The sequence below is a fragment of the Sebastes fasciatus genome, chromosome 16 (assembly GCF_043250625.1).
Source record: "Sebastes fasciatus isolate fSebFas1 chromosome 16, fSebFas1.pri, whole genome shotgun sequence".
NCBI lineage: Eukaryota > Metazoa > Chordata > Actinopteri > Perciformes > Sebastidae > Sebastes > Sebastes fasciatus.
In genome coordinates, this window is record NC_133810.1 from 26,609,105 (window position 1) to 26,632,207 (window position 23,103).

Sequence of the window (23,103 nt, forward strand, 5' to 3'; positions counted from 1 at the left end):
TCGCTCACAGTCCCTTTTTGTCTAGCTGTGTGCTGTCAGTAGAGATCTCAGGCTCTGTAATCCAGTCCAGCACACAGCAGCAGCAGCGGACTGGCACTGCCTCCTGCTCTCCGGCTCTCCAAGCTTCATTTTTCCACTGTAAGACACACACAACAAAAGCAAGCCTCTCTCTCTCTCTCTCTCTTTTTTTTTTTTTTTTTTGCTCCAAGACACGTCATGCAAAACGAAGAAATGCAAACCCTTGCGAGTAGGGAACCGTCCGGACAAGTTGCAGGCCTTCGGTCACTATTTAAAAAGATAACGCACAAGAAGGTTTTGGAGCTGGCAAAATAGATCCCGCAAAAGGAAGACCATAGGGTATCTCCTCCTCCTCCTCTTTCCCCAGATCCGAGCTTCAGGATCCCGGTAGAAGGGGGGACCGGGGCGCAGTGATACGGCGATGCCGCAGTGCCGCTTTACAGGCTGCGCGCTTCCTCCTCGGCGCAAATAGTGCTGGCTCTGGTTCCAATAAAGAGAGAGACGGTCTAAACAGGGAAATAGTGGAACCAGAGCCAGACAAAGACACTTCACACACCCTTTTTTTTCTCCCTTTGGAATATATTGAAAACGTTTTTGTGTTATCTGTCGTTCATTTTATGGCAAAAAATTAAATAATTGTGAATACAAGTAGTTAGGTGTAAATAAGTTTGTGTATGTAATGATAACTGTGAATAAAAATAAACACTTTGAGATAGTAGTTGGTCATTGCTTAAAGCTGTATCAGAAAAGCTGTTGATAAAATATTACTAGCATAATTACTGTAACAAACAGGACATTGATAAGTAAATGGAGTTGCATTTATATAGCACTTTTCTAGTCTTCCAACCACTCAAAGCGCTTTACACTACATGTCAGCATTCACCCATTCACACACACATTCATACACTGATGACAGAGGCTGCTAAGGTGCCAACTTTGCCCATCAGGATCTAATCTAAATACTCATTCATACACTGATGGCTATGCCTTCGGGAGCAATTTGGGGTTAAGTGTCTTGCTCAAGGACACATTGACCTGTGACCCGGAGCAGCCGGGGATCGAACTACCGACCTTCTGATTGGTGGACAACCTGCACTATAATTATTATTTATTGAAGGCAACAAGTGAAAAAAAAACACGTCTTTCATTTCCATGTACTCAGTGATTGTGTTCACCACCATATAGCCTGGTATTATCCAAGTCATTTATTAAGATACCAGTCTGCCAATAAAGAGGGACAGAGCGGAACCAAAGCCAGAAAAATGTTGAGGTATTCATACTTTACTCGAGTATTTCCATTCTCTGCTACTTTCTTTCTTCAACCCCCTACATTTCAGAGAGAAGCATTGTATTACTTGCTGCATTAGATTTATTTGACGGCTATTGTTGCAACTCTGTAGTCTTTGCAGTGTGTTAGAGTGCAACTGCGATAGTAGTTAGTCATTACTTAAAGCTGTATCAGAAAAGCTTTTGATAAAAATATGCCTGTATTAGCATAATTACTGTAACAAACAGAACATTGCTAAGTATGTTAATAACGCCTACAAAGCTTTTGAACAAGCTATGACGCACTATAATTATTATTTATTGAAGAAGGCAAGGTAAGGCAGCTTTATTTGTAGAGCACATTTCAGCAACAGGGCAATTCAAAGTGCTTTACATAACCATTCAAGAACATTGCGACAAAGTGAAAAAGAACATGAAGACATAATTAAAACAGTTATAAAAACACTAAAGATTAGGAAATAAAAACATTCTAAAAATAAAAGCTAGGATCGAAGCTAAAATAGAGTTAACACACAAGAGTAAAAGTTATAGTGCAGTATAAGATCATTATCTGGTTTAATGAAAGGCAGCAGCAAACAAGGAAAGTTCTAAGCTTTGATTTAAAAGAACTCAGCGTTGGAGCGGTCCTGCAGGTTTCTGGGAGCTTGTTCCAAATATTTGGTGCATAAAAACTGAGAAAGCAACAAGTGAGGAAAAAAAACACGTCTTTCATGTCCATGTACTCAGTGATTGTGTTCACCACCATAGCCTGGTATTATCCAAGTCATTTATTAAGATACCAGTCTGTAGGCTATAGATGATAGATGCTAGCTCAGGTGTCTGATATTATAATCTGGCTCATGAAAGCGTTCAGCTTCAGGGACACCCGGGGCCAAATAACACATCTCCCCGTTCAACACTAACACAGAAATCTGACCTTAGAGTGCCATATAGCAATGAATATTAAAACACTCAATAAGCATAGCATATTTTCAGCATAAATATAATATTTATTTAGAAAAGTACAGTAAGGCGCCGTGTTCACATCCGCTTTGACGCTGTCAATCAAGACAATCACTTGCACCTGTGGCGTTCAGGGCGTCACGTAATTGAGGAGCCCACAATGCATTGCAACCATGTAGTATATATCAAAGGAATGTAGCCTAAGTGCTATTCTTGCTAGATAGAGGCAGTGATTGATTTGAAAATGTTTCACATTTGAGCCAAGGAATAAGTGTAAAGTAAGGGTTCCGTCGCTGATCCGTGACTGCTGCACGATTTATTGTATTGATATGGTGTTGCCCTTGAGAGGGAAACGTGGTTATGTAAGAGTGCAGTTTCTCAAAATCCATAGGATCATTTGCCAGGACTAAATGTATTCACACGGCATGCCGGCGGAGCTGTTCAGCTCGCTTTAAGGAGGTCATTTTATGCAGGTTGTTTAGTGTCATGCTTGAAAATAACCGTAGGTCCAAAGGCCAGCACTTCACAAAACCATAAGTGTCAGTCGGCTTTCTATTGTGATGCAAATACATACATACTATTTGCTGGAGTAACACACTTGCATATACAAACTGTTATTAGATAAAAGTTGATACAGTGTTGATACTCGATTAGTAAGGTTTCGGCTGGGGGTCGACCACAAAAAAAACAATTTAAAGGGGACATATCATGCTCATTTTCAGGTTAAATTTTGTATTTTGGGTTTCTACTGGAACATGTTTACATGCTTTAATGTTAAAAAAAACAACATTATTATTCTCCTAATTTCCGTCTGAATATACCTGTATTCACCCTTTGCCTGAAACGCTCCGTTTTACCGCCTGTCTCTTTAAGCCCCCCATCCCGAAAAAGCCCAGTCTGCTCCGTTTGGCTTGCGATAAAAATATGGTGCACCCAAAGAACATATATTGCCAGTAAAACGTCCACCTAAAAAGTGCCGTAAAAAAGTAAAATTAAAAAATATATGTTTCTATTTTATTGCCACATTTTACTGAAATGGCCTTTGCTGAACAATAAAATATTATAAATAGCTATATTGCTTCTATACTCTTTGATGCAGTTCTCAAGTTGTGGGTGATATATTCTACTGAGCCTGCATGTGATGAATGAATGAATGAATGGTTTGTTGAATCACATGATTTCTGATCTCGGCAGCCCACAAAAAACTGACTGGGTTGTCTTATTTCACAGTTTGTGGGTTGGTAGACACTCCAGATACCCAAATGGATAAGTGCATGATATGTCCCCTTTAAAGACGTCACCTTGGGCTCTTTTCTGGGAAATTGAATTTTTCACTATTTCCTGACATTTCCTGGACTAAACAATTAATTGAAAAATGCTTGTGGGATTAATTGATATTAAAAATGTTCAGTTACAGCCATAAATATTTAGTTTGACAGTTTAGTATGGGCTTTGTCATCAGTGCTGCCTTGTAGCAGACGTCACACCAGCTTTACACCAACACATATTGATTTCTATGTCCATTAATGCCCATGGGATGAGCATTAACAGCAATGTGAACACAACAGTGTGAATTTGTATGGTAGTAGTGGTATCAATACTGATCATATGAACTAGTGGGTTTAAGAGAAACGCACTTAATAATAGCTTGTTGAGCATATTGTTACCGTATTACCAGAGCCTCATAACACTGATCAAATTTAAAGAGGGAGTGAAAAATGACTGTGCCACGCCTCTCATGAGCAGGAGTCAGCGATTGTTCTAGCGTGCCAATGAACTGGTCCTCTGTGAACAGTGGGCTATGGGTGGGCTGTGTATTTTTAGCCTGGTTTAATGATGCAGAGGCTGAGTGGTGTGGCTCAGAGCCTGCTAAAGTGCCTCAATTCCCAGTACTCGGTGGAACAGGGACCCTGCCGGCCTGTAAGAATAATGCCAGGGGATACGCATGCACTTGACCCCGTCTAATCTTCCAGGAGGAGTGTCCTTGTGACAAAGTGGCATGGCAGGGGAGGGACGACAGCGAGGCAGCTAATTCAGCTCTCCCAGCCACGCTCATTAGGTGGGGAAGACGAATGTGCTGCCCTGCCCTCCCCTCTGCCTCACCATCATCAGCTTTAATTACACCTTCGCCCTAACTTTCTCTGCCTCCGCAACTTCATTCACTGTCACACAACACTCTGGATCTGATAGCCTGAAAAATAAGACCGGTGTTTTTTTCAACAGGACAAATATATGATTTCTAACATATTTTCTGGCAAGCACCACCCTTGCACTGAGCACTTTGAATAATGATAGTGAAGCTATCATGTCATTAACATCACCCCTGACCGTGGCTTCCAGCCTTCGTAACTCTCAAAACAACAAAGGGGTCAAAGCTAATCCCTTCCAAATGTGGCTTTTCCAACCAGCTATAATAACGGTCCCTTGACCCCCATCTGTGACTGGGGGCAAAAGGCCAATCACTCGGCATTCAACAATGAAAAACAGAAAGGGAGAAGACGAGAGGAAAAGGAACTGAAGAACATGAAAGCATATTAGCTGAATAAAAGTTTCCGAGGCTTTTGTAAAGATTAACAGACTTTTTTATGGTGCAGGTATTTTCCGCATACCATGCAAGCTTGCAAAGAGCTCATAATAGGATGAAGCCCTCGAGAGAAGTCAATCCAAGGCCAACCATTCTGCAACTGGTGTTACTTTGGAAAGAAATAAAACGCCTGTCTCCTGTTACAGTACGCATTTATCTTTATTCGCCAAGTCAGAACGCAACGCTTCACTCCCTCTCTTCCTCCTCAGCGTTTAACTCAGACGGCAGATGGTGGTAATTAGAGAATCAGATCCACAAAATAGAAACATACACATCCCCATATTATCCCACACCTGCCGTTACCATCTTTTGCCTTTATCTTATTTGTGTTCATCTTCATCATTATTATCTCTACTTGTCAGGAAGGAGACTCGAGTGGGATGTAATGACACTATGAGCGTAATGCAAGTTGAATTGCTGGGTACTTATAGCTACGGAGAGATTCTCAATACAAGAATGAGCTCATTTTCCTCCCCCTACAGATCTGCCTACAGGCCCTATAATAGCCCTTATTACTTGCACTGCGAGTGCAGAACAATAGTCCTTACTTAGATATTCCCCTCAGTAGCTGTGCAGAGTTACAGTCACTTTGTTCTTTCTTATTATATTCTCTTGGCAAATGTGATTTGTCGATGCTATTAATCAAAGGAATAGTGGTAGCTTGAATAACTCAAACACACACACACACACACACACACACACACACGTGTGTGGGAGGTTTAATATTCATCAATAAGTGGTTAATGCCCTTAAAGTGCATGTTAATACATGATAAACGCATGTTCACTGCTAAATTGTGGCACATGACCTCCTGTTCAAGAGCTGACCTAAATTATGAATAGTGTCAACATGTCCCCACGGTCAGATTAAAGAAAGAAGCAGCAGACTGTATACAGCACTACAGAATACATTTCGCTGGAGAGATGGAACTATTCTTAAAGCAGAATAAGAGTGATTGATCATACAAGATCAATATGAATGAGGCTTGTACCTGTAATAATGACAGCATGGACTGAAAAAGCTCACTGGACTTAATATATGGGGCCTGTCAAAATCCTCTTAGCTCATAGTTCTTCCACTGGCTCACTCCATCAATCACTGTTGACTATTTGAGTATTGGATAAGACCCACATTTACCATCAGAGAAATGAGGACCGGACATTATTAATAATAATACAAAAAAAAGACTGATTATATATGATGATTAATCTCCAGGTTTAAACTGCAATGTGATCACACACCAGCTGCTATGTGGATGCCAAAACGATCTATATAAAGAATGACTTAAATGTGGGATAAGACCTTATATCAACCACACCTGCAAGTATGAAGAGCTAAAAAAACCAATAACATGGGAACATTTGATGGAATGTTTCATAAGATTGTTTACATATATGGGGACACAAAGTCATTTTGACACATAACAGTAGGAAAAGCCAGTGGTAGAAAGTAGCTACTCAAGTACTGTACTTAAGCAAAATGTTGAGGTATTCGTACTTTACTCAAGTATTTCCATTCTCTGCTACTTTCTTCTTCAACCCCCTACATTTCAGAGAGAAATATTGTATTATTTGCTGCATTAGATTTATTTTACGATCATTGTTGCAGCTCTGTAGTCTTTGCGGTGTGTTAGAGTGCAACTTTTGTGCCAAGACAATGGTGACGTGAGGCAAAGCAACCGTCGGCCTTTGTCGCCGCTAGTTCTTTAATGTCGGGTAGAGTATTTGGAATAATTATTTTTACATAGTTGTACAGGTACTTCAACTTAAGTAGGATGAAGACTCTTTACATCTAATAGAGTGTTTTTACATTGTTGTACAGGTACTTTTACGTAGGTAGGTTGAAGCCTTTTTACTTCTAGGTATGTAGAAGAAGTGAACAAACAAATACTAGATGGCTCTCACAAGGTCTTTTCAGTCTACTGTAGCGCAAGAGTACTCAACGTATTCTGCTCAACAGCTGAATTGTTCAGTATTAAATGCATGCCAGGGTTTGATGTCAGTTGCTCAGATGGTCTCTTTATGAACTCCCCCTCATTTGAAATGCCAAGGATGACCTTTCACTGCATGTTTCAGCTCTAAGAGGAGATCATTTACTCCTGTATTCTTTATTTCAGTGGATGAGTTGATGCACTTAAGCTGCTCTTCTTTTCTTTTCCTCCTGACTCAGAGAGGTACTGTAATTATCCATATCTGTCATCTGTGCAAATAAACTAAAATCGCTTCCAAGTGTAATCTCACGGACATAAAAAGGAGATGGAAACAGAAAATAACACAAAGCCGACAAGCCGCTGTGTTTACCTATAGAGATGTGGAACCAAAATAACCCGCTGCTGATAAGTTCCTTGAATGACAACACAAACTATTGAAAATGATAGCTGACCTACTAAAACAACATAAACTAACAATGGTGTCAGATATGTACGCGCTGCAAACAAAACCCAGTAATCCCCTTCATTGGAACAGCACATCTACAGCTCAATTACAGAAACATTCAGCTCTAACTAATTCATGAGACGACAAGTTCAACATCAAGTTCAGCCACTTGAGATAAAAGAGAATGATTTCAGCCTGCTTTGCTCGTGTTAAGTACAACCGAGGCCTGATAGAAGCATGTGGTTTCAATTTCAACATAATGAAGTCATGCAGGGTCTTCAGAGGGACTGTGAGGTTGGGGAATATGTTGCAGTATTTCTACTATTACAATGTTAAATTCATGAATAATGGAGGTTACAAATTAGAGTCTCTCTCTCGTACAGCCTGGTGTACGAGAGCGTATTATTCCGTGGACATGGATCACTTGCCTTCTGTTCTTATTTCTAAAGCTTGCAATGTAAATATGAACAACACGCTCATTTTTTCCATTAACATCACCGATGGCAAGAAGGTAATAATTCACTTGTTTCATAATTTCCATAGCTATTTGGATTTTGTTGGGTAGTCACAGACACTGGCTCCATTACTCCTGGGCATAGAGTCTAATGCTGCAACCAATGTCCACTGAAGCTTTCCGCCCTCTTCCCCCGATACCTCTTTGCAGATTGCATGTCACAGAAAGCCTCACATAATATCTTCTGTCCTTTTGTTCACCTTGGTGTCCCGTCCTCCTCCTCCACATACAGAGACATACTACTGTAATCACACTAATTGTGTTGTTTTCTCTTTTTTAAACATAACAGTTTTTCTCATTCGCTTTGGCTCAGAATGAGAATTATTCTTTTCAAAACAATAAGCTCAAATCTCTGAACACTTAGTTTGTTATTCACAACAGATTTGAATTATTTCAAGCAAATTGCATGTGTTTTGGCATGTGTGCAAAAGAGTCAGTACAATTGTCTACAATTTGCACAATAACCACTTGCCCATGGCTTGTTGATCAAAACTGCTGAGTTGATTCTCAGTGAAATTGTCATCCTCTTCACAACTTCTAAACATTCTTTCATATGCTCAAATCATAACATGGCAAACTGCAGCCCAACAGGCAACAACAGCTGTCAGTGTGTCAGTGTGCTGACTTGACTATGACTTGCCCCAAACTGCATGTGATTATCATAAAGTGGGCATGTCTGTAAAGGGGAGAATCGTGGGTACCCATAGAACCCATTTTCATTCACATATCTTGAAGTCAGAGGTCAAGGTACCCCTTTGAAAATGGCCATGCCAGTCTTTCCTCGCCAAAATTTAATGTAAGTTATGAGCGTTTTTTTAACCTCGTTCTTGATAAGCTAGTATGACATGGTTGGTAACAATAGATTCCTCAGGTTCTAGTTTCATATGATGCCAGTATCTTCACTCTAGCTTTAAAACTGAGCCCGCTACAACCTCCGGAAGATCAATATCGCAAGTTACGTTAATGCGTTAAAGAAATTAGTGCCGTTAAAACAAATTTGTGTTAACGTGTTATTATTGCATTAACTTTGACAGCCCTAGAAAAAAACACCTAAACATTTTGACCAGTACGACTCGCATGATGACAAAACAGCTTTTCATTTTAGTGGCATTGGCCAGTTTATTGACACAGCAACTAGGATTTGAAGCATGAATGGAATGTTTTAGGTGAGTTACTACCTTTTGCAGGCATGCAATAGAGTTGCGAAGTCCCATCAAACAGTTGTGACAATTGCACTTGCAGTTTAGAGAATGTTAAGGCGGTTTCAAAAAATGAGCCAAAGCGATTGAGAAAATGAAAAAAAAAAACTGACTGTGTATTTCATCTTGCAGGAGAGAGAGTGGTTGGTTAAGCCGTCGAGAGGGGATGATGGTGGTGTGTGTGCGTGTGTGTGTGTGTGTGTGTGTGTGTGTAGGGAGGGGGGTCATTCTGGAACGGGAGGCAGGGATATTTTCCAATTACTCGCCCCCTTCTCCCTCCCATCTCGCAGGGCAGGGGAGGCAAAGTCGAGCTCGTTTATTAGTATTAGGGGCTTGTTCCCCCCTCCCAGGCAGCCCTCCCGCTCTCTCTCCCCTGCAGCAACCGTGCAATGCACACAAGATCACCCTAATAGAATTTGTAAGCCTCCAAATGAAGTGGATGGTAAAAGACAAAATGACATGAGAAATGCTTTTTTTTTTTTCTTTTGAGGTGGGGGGGTTGCTGTGGGGAGCAAAGGATGAGCGGAGGAGGTAAAGTGACAGCAAAAGGAGAGAATAGGAGGTGAATACACTACGACTCCATTTGATTCTCATTTCTCTCCTACTGCAACGAGTTGCCGGCTTGCATTATTGGAGATGAGTCGTTTTACAGTCATTAATTTGCTGGCCCACCTACTGGAGCAGTCCATTACAGAAGGAGCTGGCGTCATCATAATGGAACCACAGGGGTGACTGTGCTTTTACAACATGTGTTTCATTAGGTGCCCATAAACACACAATGTAACATAAATATGGAAACTGTAATCGGTGATAAAGAACAATGGTCTATGCAACAACTGTGGTCCCACGAATATCGCAGGACTAGCAGGGAGAGCCCCCCGGGATTAAAACTTGTAATGCTCATGTTTTCTATTTCCATAATGGAGAGGCATTGTTCCCAAGGATTTGGACAGATTATGAGGATCAGAAGGATGATCTCTTTGCAGTATACTCTTCTTCTGAGGATTGTATTTGGTGCCAGAATGTTACAGCATGTCATCAGAGGGACCTCAAATGTCAAAAAAATAAACAATATAAATAGAAACAATATGAAAAGATGCTTATCAGACCAGTATGGTAGTAGGCACAATGGTCTGATTAGCATCCATCGTAGTTAAGTTAAAGTTAATAATAATAAGTTAATAATAAGGTTTCTTGAAGATAATGTTGAGGATATATGTGCATTTCGAAAGACTTATACCTCTGATATCAAACCAGATAAACACTGCATGGACTATAAATACACATTACTTTACATAAAGAAAGAATACCGAGAATAAAGTTTCTGTAAAGGCACAATGTGAATTGGAAAAACACATTTTTCTCAAATAACACTGTATGCTCTGAGTATGATGTTACGTTGTCATAGTGATTCCCACAGCTCCTGCAGTTGTCAGAGGCTACATAGCAGGCTCAACTAATTAACTTAACGAGCCTAACTAAAAAATACAAATTGTTATTACATTTAAAAAAAAAAAATTAAATAGACAATTAAAAGTAATGGATACAAAGTTGAAATAGTTAGCTAAACTATAGATGGATCGATGGATCGATGGATCGATGGATCGATGGATCGATGGATCGATAGATAGATAGATAATCGGTTAAAAAGAAAGATGAAAGGGTAGGCCTACTTAAGCTTCTTTGATAGGGCTGTGGGGGTACGTCAGACAAAAACAGCTGGGTACCGCTGCTTTATAGCATACTCAAGTGTATGCTTTTCAGTGAGCATTCCTGTTTCCACATGCGATGCTGTGATGGCCACAGCAAAACTACAGCACATGTGGAAAACAGTCTGTCCTTTGTAACATTATCCAAATGGACATCAAACAACATGCACATGTCAAAAGGACAAATAATGCCAAAGCATTTTTCTACTTTTAAATAGACTATAGAAGTGATTCTGACAATTCCTTGTCAATACTGAGTCATCAAAATTAACCAAGAAATGCAAATGATTCGTCTTCTACTCACAGCTAAAACCTCCACAATTAAAAACGGATTATTCAGCGTGACACTTTATCTGGTTCCAGCGAAACTTTTATTACAAGCCAAGCCGTTTCTCTCCACTCAGATTCCCGTGAGACTGTACAGAATTGCATGCTGTTGGTGAACAACGAGTAGCTCCATCTGTACTGGCTCAGCCTGCCTCAGCCTCGATCTCCTCCATATGCCAGCTGCTGAAAATATCTCTTTCACGACAGAGCTGGTTTGTTGCGTGCTAGCAGTTTAGATGAGCAACTCTCGAGGCACACTTTCGTTTTTTATTGAGATAAATGACAACTCTGTGATGTATTTACAACTCCAGCTCCTTCCTGATGCTGCTGGATGCCAACGGCAGTCAGCCAAAGGGAGACAGTAGAGTTTGTGTTTGTCAGACTCGGCAGAACAAATTAATTTGAATCTAAATTTTATAATGTCATTTGGCTAATATGAAGCGACTGACCTCTATTCAACACAAATTACATTTGGATTGTGTGGGATGGAGGTCAGATGAGGCTAAATGGTTCAAGCCAACAGGTAAGGTAAGATTTGATGGGGAGTTATCATCTTTCAGACATACTGTAGGTATCTCAACCGATAAAGCAAAACTGAAAGGGAGGAAGACAAAACAAGGAACTCATTGCATGACTGTGCATAGAGGAGGATATTTATAAAAACTCAAACTCATCCTCACAGACAGATCCACTCTCCCACTCTAAACTTCCTGAACATTTGTTCAAACTGTTCCAGACTGCACTCGCAAAGGATTACTGAAAACGTGCTAAAGGCATCATGAAACATAAATCCTGTTAAATCCTTCATGAGAGTGGAAGCGCAGTGGTAGAGCAGAGAAAAACGGTTACATCTAAAGCATGCTGTCGGGGAGAAGCCAAAAGTAGCCATGAATAGTTAGAGCTCAAGTAGTAACAAATACACATCAATCAGTGGAGTCCGTCTTAATAATCCGATCGATTTCATCTGACGGACGATCATGTTATCCTGACTTTTAGCATATTAAAGATGGGGTAGGCAGGTTGACTTAAATATGATTAAAACATTTTATTTTTATAAAACGGTCACTATATCCTGACAGCAGTGCATGAGACAAGTAATCTGAAAAAAAAATCATCGGCCTCTGTATCCTCCGGTGCTCCTAATGGCATCTGCAAGATTTCACAGACCGGAGGAAAACAACCAATCAGAGCCGAGCTGGAGCCTTGCCGTCTCTGAGCAGCTGTCAATCACTCGCAAACGCCGATCAAACGGTCAAACTAGGCAGCGCTGATGAAATATGAATCAATATTCTGTTACTGTAATGCCTTTTTCTCGCATAAATTGTTTTCAGAAACATCTTGTAGTGTACTGTTTAGCTGTAAAATGAGAAAGTTTGTGACCTGGCAGGCATGTTGAGATCAGTTGAGGAAATACCAAGCACCGCCCACCAGCCGGAGCAAACTTTCTCATTTTACAGCTAAACAGTGCACTGCAAGATGTTTCGGAAAACATTTTACTCGAGAAATAGGCATTACAGTAACAGAATATTAATTCATATTTGATAAGCGCTGCCTAGTTTGACAACTGTCTCCGTTGAATGAACACCCAATAGGAATGCTCCCTCTCTAAAATGACCTGTAATTGGCCATAGTCTCCCGTCACGGGCTCGTTTTTCTAAAGCCTGAAAACAGAGCTATGAGGAGGTGCAGAAGTCTAGTTTTCTCTCAGAACACTTGAATTACGATATGCTGAAAGGTTATTATGGACTTTTTGCCCAAAGATGCCAAAACTATTCTTCCTACTAACCATTTTAAAGGGTTCAGAATATCCGCAACATCAAATTAATCAAATCATCGCATGTGAACAGATGACAAAACCTGGCAAGGAAACGCTTGTTTTCATCCATCAAGGCAGAAAGGAGTTGTTTATTCTGAAGGCGAGGCACCTCAGAGGTACGCTGTAAGGGAGTCAAGTTTCTTTGACCTTGCTGTCTGTGTGAGTGAACAGGTACACGGCTCACAGGTTTTGTTTTTGCTGGCTAGGTGGACATTGTAACGCTTCAAAAGCCTCTCTGCACTGAACCAAGGGTGGAATTCTCAAATCAGATGAAAAATGACTCTCATAAGCGTGGCGTCATCTGCTCAAATGCACCACACAAGGTTAAAACGGCTGACGGTGCAGCTGCAGTCTCCTGCTCAGGAGTCTTGACCAGTTTTACTTTTTTCTCCGCACGGCAAGTGCTTCACTCATGATAATGGCCTCAGCCTGAGAAAACAAGGCACGGGGCAGCGACAGCCACTCAAGCAAAACAAGAAAACACACAATTGGTACAATCCAGATTTCTGTTAAAGCAAGTGGAAAATACAGAATTTCATTCCCTGCAAATGTTTCCTTTGATAATATATTATAAACAGTTGCATGTGTAAAAGGACAACATCTCAAGGGCGAAATGCTTATCCGACATGCCCACTGCCGCTGGCAAAAGATCAAATTCATGCGGCACATGAAATTAATTATTTTGGATCCAGTTTTGGGTGGATTCCTCCTTAACTTCAATCAGAAGAAGAAACCTTTCTTCTCATAAGTAAATTAAGAGTGGCCATATTTGCTTGGCTATTATGAGATCACGCATCAATTATTGGCTATCTTGAGATATCAGACTTCAGGTTTCCCTGAGCTGTTGAATAAATTAACTTATTTAGTCAACAAATTACGGAAGCCTTAAGTTCAAGGAAAAGTATTTGTGACAGAAAGGCACAGTGCAGCATCTGTCTGTAATATACCTTCATGAAATCAAAAACCGTATTCATTGTAGGTCTGTCAAAGCTAACGCGATAACACGTTAAAGCAAATTTGTTTTAGCGCCGCTAATTTCTTTAACGCAATTTGCGATTTTTAGGTTGTAGCGGGCTCAGTTTTTAAAGCTAGAGTGAAGATACTGGTATCACATGAAACTAAAAAAAACTTAAGGAATCCATTGGTACCAACCATTTCATATAAAGTCAGCACACTGACAGCTGTTGTTGCCTGTTGGGCTTGAGTTTGCATGCATATTTTTTAGGCTAAATGCAGTACCTGTGAGGGTTTCTGGACAATATTTGTCATTGTTTTGTGTTGTTGATTTCCAGTAATAGATATATACATACATTTGCATAAAGGATTTTTTATTTACCCATTCCCATGTTGATAAGAGTATTAAATACTTGACAAATAATCTCCCTTTACGGAACATTTTGAACAGATAAAAATTGTGTGATTAATATGCGTTTGTAAATGGTAACTATCACAAAATACAAGAACGTTGTGATCAAAATAAAACTTTTTTTTTCACAAGATGATAAATTAATTAGTTGTGCTTGTCAGAAGAGTGTTTTGACATCTCTTGAAAATGCACTAATTAATTCAGTTAGAAAAGAAAACAAACAAAGCAAAAGCTTGTCTTTGCTTCAGTGGTATATTTTGGTGGCAGGTGTTTTTTTTTCTCCCTTTAATACAGTATGTGTGTGTGCCTTCGTAGTTCCACACGAAAACCTGCACTGAAATACCCCTTAATAGTGTTTCTAATGAATTCTATTAACATTTAGCACTAAGTCTGGCTTTTTGAATTTGCGGAGGGCAAATGTGAATATTATGTTACGAGGCAAAGTAAGGTCTATTAAGCAGTTGTGACTCCTTAAAAAACACACTGCGGGTTGCCATGGCGATCTGCCTCAGATCTTATGCAAAGTATACAGTGCATGTATTTTTGCTCTTTATCTCCGAGCTTGCAGGTTGTGATCACACACAGCTTGTAATTACATGCAGGCCTCTCGCGGGCCCAGAGGTAATGGGATACTTCTGAAGGGCTTTGACGGGCCCGTATGGCATAATGAATACATTGAGAGCGTTGATTGTCGGGCATACTACATCTTGACACTTGCATTAGAATGCTATTTGACAGAAGGGCTGGAAACAAAACCGTGCTCTGAATGGCAGGCTACAAAACAAATTGATAGACTGCTTGTGACAGATGGATAACAAAGTGGTCCAAGCTGGCAAATAGACTCAAAATACTGCAGGTTGTCTTTTGCTTGCCAGATTCAAGTTGCAGTTCGGGACTTGAGCCGTGCACATCTGAGCCCTGAAGAGGATGAATAACCCCGTGTGACATTATCAATAAGCCATCCATCATTAACTATAGCTGAGGAATGAGGTAGAGGATTATTAGCCCACAGTTCCAGATCCAGCTCTCTTACCTTTGTGACTGAATATGATTTAGGGGAATAGTAGAATACCCTGCAGCCTGAAAGGCGGCTCTGTATCCATTTGATATCCTGTAACACCATGTAAAAGTCATTTGAACTGTGTGAAATCTCAGTGGGTATGTCCACCCATATGTACAATAGGGAGGGCGAACCATTTGAGCTCGGCATTGAACAATGGATCTCAGGAGGAGTGCTGAAAGACAAAGCTAGCGCCGGTTGCTTAACATATTAATGAGAACCATGCTTAAAGAGTGTGAGCATACCATTAGTCACACACATTACAATTCTCCCAACCACATTTATCGGAGCCAACGGAAATCTATATCCCGCTGTTCTTTTAATTGCCCTAGTCGAAGAGATGCCTCCGACTCACTTGTAAGGTCAGCAGCACAGCTGTTGGAGGGAGTTTAAGTGACTTGAGCAAATCACATTTCAGAGCCAAGCAGTCGGAAACATGGAGGATTTTCTCATTTACATCAAGAGCTTTATAATTAAAAACAGCATATTGTTTATTATACAACATACACAAACAGAAAGACGGAAATATGAGCAACAGCATTCTGTATACCAAGCAAAACATTTGACTCGATGGCTCCACTGAGCATGTGCAGAAAGAAGAAGAATTTTACACCGCAGTCACTGCATCCTGATGTGAAACAAACAATACTGACAAGGGTGGGTTTTGCTGAGAAGTTACCCATTAAATCCCTCCATTACACAGTGAAAGGTGGCGTTGTATGTAAAACACAACAAGTTCTCAAAATTTAACGACAACGATACATAGGAATGTATTATGACCTGACGCCCCTATCAGCAGCATGGCAAATAAACACTTGGTTAAGGTTCGGGAACGATCGTGATCATGCATTAAATAAAAACTCGTTGACTCACGGTTGGGAACGGGAAACGATCAGCGGTCTCTCGTGTTAAAGTCTGATGTTTTCCTGACCTATACATTCACTCCGACCTCTCCCCCCTGTGGATTTTGGGCCTTTCCCATTTCCCAGTTGTTCATCCTCGATTCCATTCCTTGCCACCTCTCCGCGCGTCTTAGTCTCGCCCACGGGAGATGCGAGCAAAGGCGGCGAAGAAGAGACGTGAGGGGAGAGAAGTCGAGGCAACAGGCATTTAACAAACGGTGCCGAAAAGACTTCTGCAGAGGCTACACTGTGTATCCTCACTTATAGCTCCTCCGGCAAGCCATCTCGCTCCTTGAGATGCATTTTAGCAATTGCACAAGTCACCTGACTTCCTTCTTTACTTGTCATAATTACTATGGCGCTAGGGGGCGCCATAGTATTTGGTAATATTTGGTCCGTAACGTTAGTGGCGTTAGTTATTCGATTTTGACTGAAACACTGACTTCCAAGTTAGATTTTTAACTTTTAGTTGTGAGGGCGGTGTTCATATATGCTGTATATATTTGGAGATGCATTTTAGGAATCGTAGCCCCCTGTGGCTACAGTATGTATAAAAAGAGCAGCAATTCCTACACAGTCCACTGGATATGGATGTAAATAACCTCAAATTAAAGCTAAAATCAGCACAAAGTCATATTTAGCAACTGTCAACCTTTTCATTGACACAATTTTCTGTTCCAATATCAGGGTAGTCATCTTAAATAACTAGGTCACAGAGCTGTAATTGAACCAACTCAAAATTTAAGATGAAACGAGTCACTAGAAATGTTCACTAAATTACTAGAAATGCTTGAAAGAGTTTAGTGTACTACTATATATATATATATATATATATATAGTGTATACTAAAATGGGTTAAATTGTGTTTGTGTGTGTTTTCCACATTCCAGACGATGTGGTCCTACTTGTTGCTGTAGTCGACATAGCAACAGTCTTGATGATAGCTGATCCTGATACAGTAAGGTATTAAACCGTACTACACGAGGCCCAGTGTGAATCTATACATCATGCCACTTCAACGGAGAGTGTGTGAAAGCCTTTCGGTCTGATGTATCTATTTGATGTAAAAGAATAAATAAATAAATAAACAAGCGAGTGCAGAATAAGAGCAGAGAGCCAGAGTAAATTAGTGATAGAAGGGTTGGGGATGGAAGGAAAAGAAAGATCAACAAGGGAAAAGATCAGTGTTGGATTAAGATCAGAAGACGATTACAGTGCGATTACCGAGACATCAGGCATTACTACTAACAGAGCCCCGACAAGGCAGGGCAATTGCCTGAGTAATCAGAGGATCTACAGTTTTAATGTATAAGCTTAAGAAGCCACTGATCAGTGAGATAAAAGAAGGATGGTAGCTGGTAGACGAGTGTAATGAACTCTTTTCACTCTCTATCACATTGAGTGCTTACTGTTGTTTGTAATCATCTCTCATGAAATAACGGTTCAGGCTTCCTCTACATATACACATCCTACATCCTACACATATACATTTTTTCCCGCCTTTATGTCCATACTGGCAAATATGCAGAGGTGAGATTCTCTATTTCCCTTCCCATTCTCAGCCCGTCCTCTCTGAAATGACAAGATGCCAGTCATGTTTTATTCAGTTTCATCCGTGTCCTTGAGCAGAGCAGGAGCCCGTGCAGACAGAAACACAAGCGAGACGGCTTCATTTTGCCCAAGAAAGAGAGAGAAAAAAGGGGGACAAGATGAAATGTAGGTAGTTCTGGCTGGTATGCAGTGCTCATTCTTTTAGTCCTTGAGCAATGATGCACTGGCACTGTTTAAATAAGGCATTCGCATAGGCCTGCGAAGTGATGAATTGCGCTGTCAGTCTCGATGAAATGAGAATTGAAATCTTTCTCTGAAAAACAATATCCACTACTACGGCATACAAGCATTAAGTCCTCCTTCGCTGGAATGTCTTGATACTGATTATAATCCCTTAAATACAAAGGATTTTAAAAGAAGAAGAAAAGCGAGGACAGACATGAAAAATGACAGGGCTTTACCTCAAACGAAGTCTGTAAGAACACGGGTAATTCTGTTTGGCTTCTGCATCTTGTTTGTAAGCAGTGTGTGCGTGTCTGTGTTTGTGTGTATACGTGTCAGTGTGTGGAAGGATTCAGGGAGAATTGCAAGCTATCATAACCAAGCGGCTGTCAAATTATCCCTTCATTGCAATTACACCGTCATGCATTTCACCGCTTGTCTGTTAAGCAACAACCCGCTGTCTGCTGTCAAACCTTTGCCCACCCCCCACTTGTGCATGACAGCGCTACAGCTATAGTCCACCGAGCCAGGTGTGTGTGTGTGCGCATGCTGTGTGTGTGTGTGTGTGTGTGTGTGTTAACTGTGCCGCCCTGCTAATGTAATGAGCTATGTCAGAGAAAGATAGCAGCAGAGAGAGAAAGGTGGGAGGAGTGACAGAAGAGGAAACAAAGCAGCAGGAAGGAGGCCAGGTTTCTCAGCATAATGAAGCTCGTGCATATTGTTGGTAGATGTTGCATCACTTCAGAACAGAACAGGAAGAATAGCATCTGTCAAAGCAAGAGCTTTGTTTGGGAATTGAAGGCTTATAAAGAAATCTATTCTGCAAAGCACAACAGGGGAATTTCAACAAAACACATAAGTGGAAACAGATTCTTTTAACGCACTTCACAGGGAACCACTTATTTGACGACTCAGTGTTGCATAGCATGTCATTGAGGCAGTCAAACAGTTTCATAAACACCTCTGACTACACATCTGAGCAGTAATAGAAAAGGACCACCACTGTGTACGTCCCTGCCAAGCCAACCATGTGTCAAGTAGTGCCTGTCCCTTTTTTTTTGCTGAGCTCATTCTCTGATTCATGTCAACAACCAGCTGGGAGCTGAATGAAAAGGTGGCTGTTGCCCTTGTCTATTCCGCGTAGTGACCTCTGCTTTGATAGGGTGAAGCTGACAACACTGTTTGCCCGTCATCAAGGAATAAAAATGAAGAAGACGTTGACCCTGGACACTGCGAGCGCTGCGAGAATGAAAGATAAACTAGAGATAAATGTCAGCGATCAAAGAAGATGTACTGTTAGCTAGATAAAAGATGAGATTAGCATACAGCTGAGCAACACACACACACACTGATAATAACTCATTACATTGTTTTATCTCGAGGCGCTCCATCTAGTTTCCTGCAGAGCAGCAAACCACAGGAAAGTGTCAGTCTGTAACAGCACTCTTCAACATAGAGTGGTTAAAGGAGACAGGAGAAGTGAAGTGCAGCAAATAACTGCATTATCAAGAGAGTTTTAAAACGGCTTGCCACAGTGGAGACAGTAGTCAGAGGTCACGTGAGGCTTCAGGGCATAAAAAGACATTTTCTCATACACAATCAAGACCAAAAATGGGTGTAAAACAATGAATACACTGGTAACCATGAGGATGAACTATAATTCATATCCTCGAACTCTTTACTTCACCTCAAATTTACACAAGAGATACAAGGTACAAAGACAGTGGCCAACATCACAGCTAGAACTGTCATAGAAAACGGATTATATTTCACCACTGACAGATGAGATACAAAGACCATCCCACTAGGAACCTCTGTCCTCATGAAGTTCACTGTTGTTTCAAATTGTTATGTTCATTTCTGTTTTGAAAAAGCCTGGAGCTGATTCATCAAAGAAAAAAAACACAGCCAAATCATGTTACCTGTTTCTGAGGAGGAGAAATTCATTTTAACACCGTAGAGAATGACAAAAACAATCTCATTATGTTGACTCAAGTCAATTGTTATCCATGTTGAGCTAAACCATAACAGCACACATGTTGCCATCGTGTCTGTAAAATCTCCTGCTGTGATCACAATCCAGCAGACACAGTTTTCTGTCAAACCCACAATGCTTGTATCCCCCTTGATGGCGTGTCTAACAGAATTAACACTTTGGAAAGTAATCAAGTGCAATCAATACACATCTCATGTAAGCATGTCGATCTGGTATCTCTAGCCTGATGCGTCTGTAAGTGCTTGTGCATCTGTATGGATCAGTGGAGCAGCAGCGCAAGAATAGCTTTGCATACATTTACTGTGACGAGATAGTAGTTCTGTGGAGCTGGGCTATATCTCGCTCTTATTTTCATCCTCTCACTCTTTGCCTCCACTTGTCGGAAAAAAATAAATCCCCAAAAAAGAAAGTCCTTTGGGATGATTTCCAAAATACAATAGAACCCGCATCAGGATACAATCTAACCGGATCATATCAAAGGTTTTTGTTGAGAGCAAAATGCTGCAGAGTAACATCTTAATCTTGTTTTCCAGTTGGGAACCAATCGTTCTTTCCAAGTGTTGTAAAGTTTTGCTTTTGGCTGTCTGTACAAGTTTCTCGCTAGTTGCCTCTCGCAGCGGGAGTGTGCACAGATCTCCAGCACAGTAGAGTGTATAAAAGTAAGCAACACTATGTGTGTGATATATAGCACATATGATGCAATATGTCTGAAACAAGCAGCCTGAGCAACCTAATGGTGCAACAATGTGCTTGAATATAGCCCTATACGGTTTGCAGTATCAGTGTTTTTTTACAGTTTCCGCAGTTGCATGGTTATTCTTTGAGATATACAGTAGCTTTCTTGGTTCATAGAACTACCATTTCCTATATCATTAAATGTGTTTTCCAGAGCACTACAAGACATTTGAGTAAAAAACCTGATAGCCTACGCATGCTGACTTAAGCAAGGATTCTCAGTATGATGCATTTTGTTTATAAGTCTGTATAAATTTCAGTTTAAATGGAATTTTAGCAACTGCAAAATGTAATGCGAATGTAGCTCTATCTTGACCTGAAAGATGAAATGTAACCCAGACATGCAAGCACTGCCCTGACAGTCATAATGTTTGACACGAGGACATGACAGAGAAGGATGGTTGTATCCCTCGTCTATTCTTGAACTGTAGTTTGGAAAAGATGAAATACTCCAGATTCTTGCACTCATAACATTAGTACTACCCTGCGAGCAATACCGTTTTCAATTTTCAACTGAGTGAGTCACATTTTTGACAGCTGCTTTATGAAGCAATGTGAAGAATGTGAAATTGCCTTCATCGACTTGAAAGCCCCAAACCATTGAGGTCAAAAAATGTCTAACAGTTTTAGCGTTTTGTCGGCGAGATTCCTAGAACATACTGTAATGGTTTAAGTGGGTAAAATAATTAAAGGAATAGTTTCACACTTTGGGAAATAAGCATATTTGCTTCATCGAGAGTTAGATAAGAACATTGATACCAACTTAAACTAGACCAGTGGTTCTCCACCTTTTTTGTCTGAAGGACCCCAAAATTGATACACATCAGGTCACAGACCAGATTTCGGTTTATCTGAAAAGATTTGTGTTGTTAGATGTGATTAAGACCAGAAGGAGATAACCATGGAGGAAGGGAAACCTATGATCAGAATAGTCCCTGCTGTGAGTCTTACTCACATGTGGCTCACTTCTATAGAGAATTAAATAGTGAAAGAAACACATCCCCATTTTTCTGGGGACCCCCTGGAACTCCTTCAAGGAACCCTGGGGGTCCTCGGACCCCTGGTTGAGAACCAGTACATCATGAAGCTGCCACCAGTTAGCTTAGTTTAGCAGCCAGATAGTTTACATTAGCATAAAGACCAGAAACCGGTGGTAACAGCTAGCCTGGCTCTGTACAAAGATAACAAAATCTGCCTACCAGCACCTTTAAAGCTCACTTATTAACATTTTATATCTTCTTTCTTTAACCCGTACAAAAAACAAAATGTAAAAACACGTTCACAACTCCAGGAAGTGTGCGCCCGACCAAGAAATAGTTGGCCGCACAGCCCCCTCTAAAACCACAAAGTGTCGTTTTTACCCTTTGGTTTTTGTTACGGATTAAACAAACAAGATATAAATTGTAACTGGCAGCAGCTTCATACATACTGTACAGCTTTGAGAGTGGTATCAGTCTTGGCATCTATCATCTAACTCTTGGCAAGAAAGTGAATAAGTGTATTTCCAAAATGTCAAACTACAACAGTAAGTAAAGTAAAAACAGCTACAGTTGGGATTTTGCTAAATCATTGATACCCATAATTAATTATCACATGCTTCCTTTTCAATGTCTTTCACTGATAATAAATACTCTGATGCTTCAGTTTCACATTTAAAATAAACTCATTATTTGTGCTGCAGCTGTTTGAGACCACTATTTTTTTGAAGGTCTGACATGATTAAATTGTTTTTGATTAAACACTTTTTTCAGATGTAGTTTTTCCCCAATCAGGACAACACCATAAAGGGGAACTCCATCGCTGTTACACATCAAAGTCTGTTTACAGGTCTTTGGGAGCACTACTGTATATGTGGGAAAACATTTTTATAAAGCCTTTTGTGGCTCCAGACGGGGCTGTGTGAAGTCTGATAAATTGCCTCAAAAAACAGGTTGGGTCTGAAGACTACCAGTTTGAAAATGAAAAGAAAAAAATCTGTTGGTGTAGTTAAAAAGAAGTGAGTTCAACAGAACTCTGTAGCCCGCTCCTCGTCTATGCTTGGGGTTAACAGCTCAAGGCTACATTAGCCGCTACACACAAATCTCCAACCGAACTGTTGGTGGCGGAGTTGCATTGTGGGTAATGTAGGTGCCAGGTTTTGACAAGAAAGAAGAATGTGTGGAATACGAAAGACAATATCTCTGGTTCTGCTGCATCGATTCTGATCTTTTCTTTGTAACGGTCCATTGTGAGTCTGACAACGTTATAGGATGCAATGTAAAATCTGTAGAGTACTCTTAAAGGGATAGTTTGGGTGTTTTGAAGTTGAGATGTATGAGGTACTTATCCATAGTCAGTATATTACTTACAGTAGATGATGGTCGGCACACCCCCAGCTTGGAGAAACAGACAGGAGCACCAGCACCGGAGCAAAGCCATACAGTGCTGTGGACGGGGACGGCAGAAAAACATATTTTAGTCACCTAAAATAAAGGCACACTTTAAAAAATGGATATCCGTT

At 40.5% G+C, this 23,103-nt stretch overlaps 1 protein-coding gene across 7 annotated transcripts in view; it reads right to left on the reverse strand.

Moving 5' to 3' along the window:
• Positions 1-23,103, reverse strand: part of auts2a (activator of transcription and developmental regulator AUTS2 a) — a 507,388-nt gene that overhangs the window by 353,882 nt on the left and 130,403 nt on the right. For 6 of the 7 annotated variants that reach the window (XM_074611210.1, XM_074611212.1, XM_074611211.1 and 3 more), the window contains one exon: positions 22,952-23,027. The gene's annotated coding sequence lies outside the window, so the exon portion shown is untranslated. Of the gene's footprint in view, positions 1-239; positions 435-22,951; positions 23,028-23,103 lie in introns of those variants that run through there. The other variant, XM_074611209.1, reaches the window with a different exon arrangement.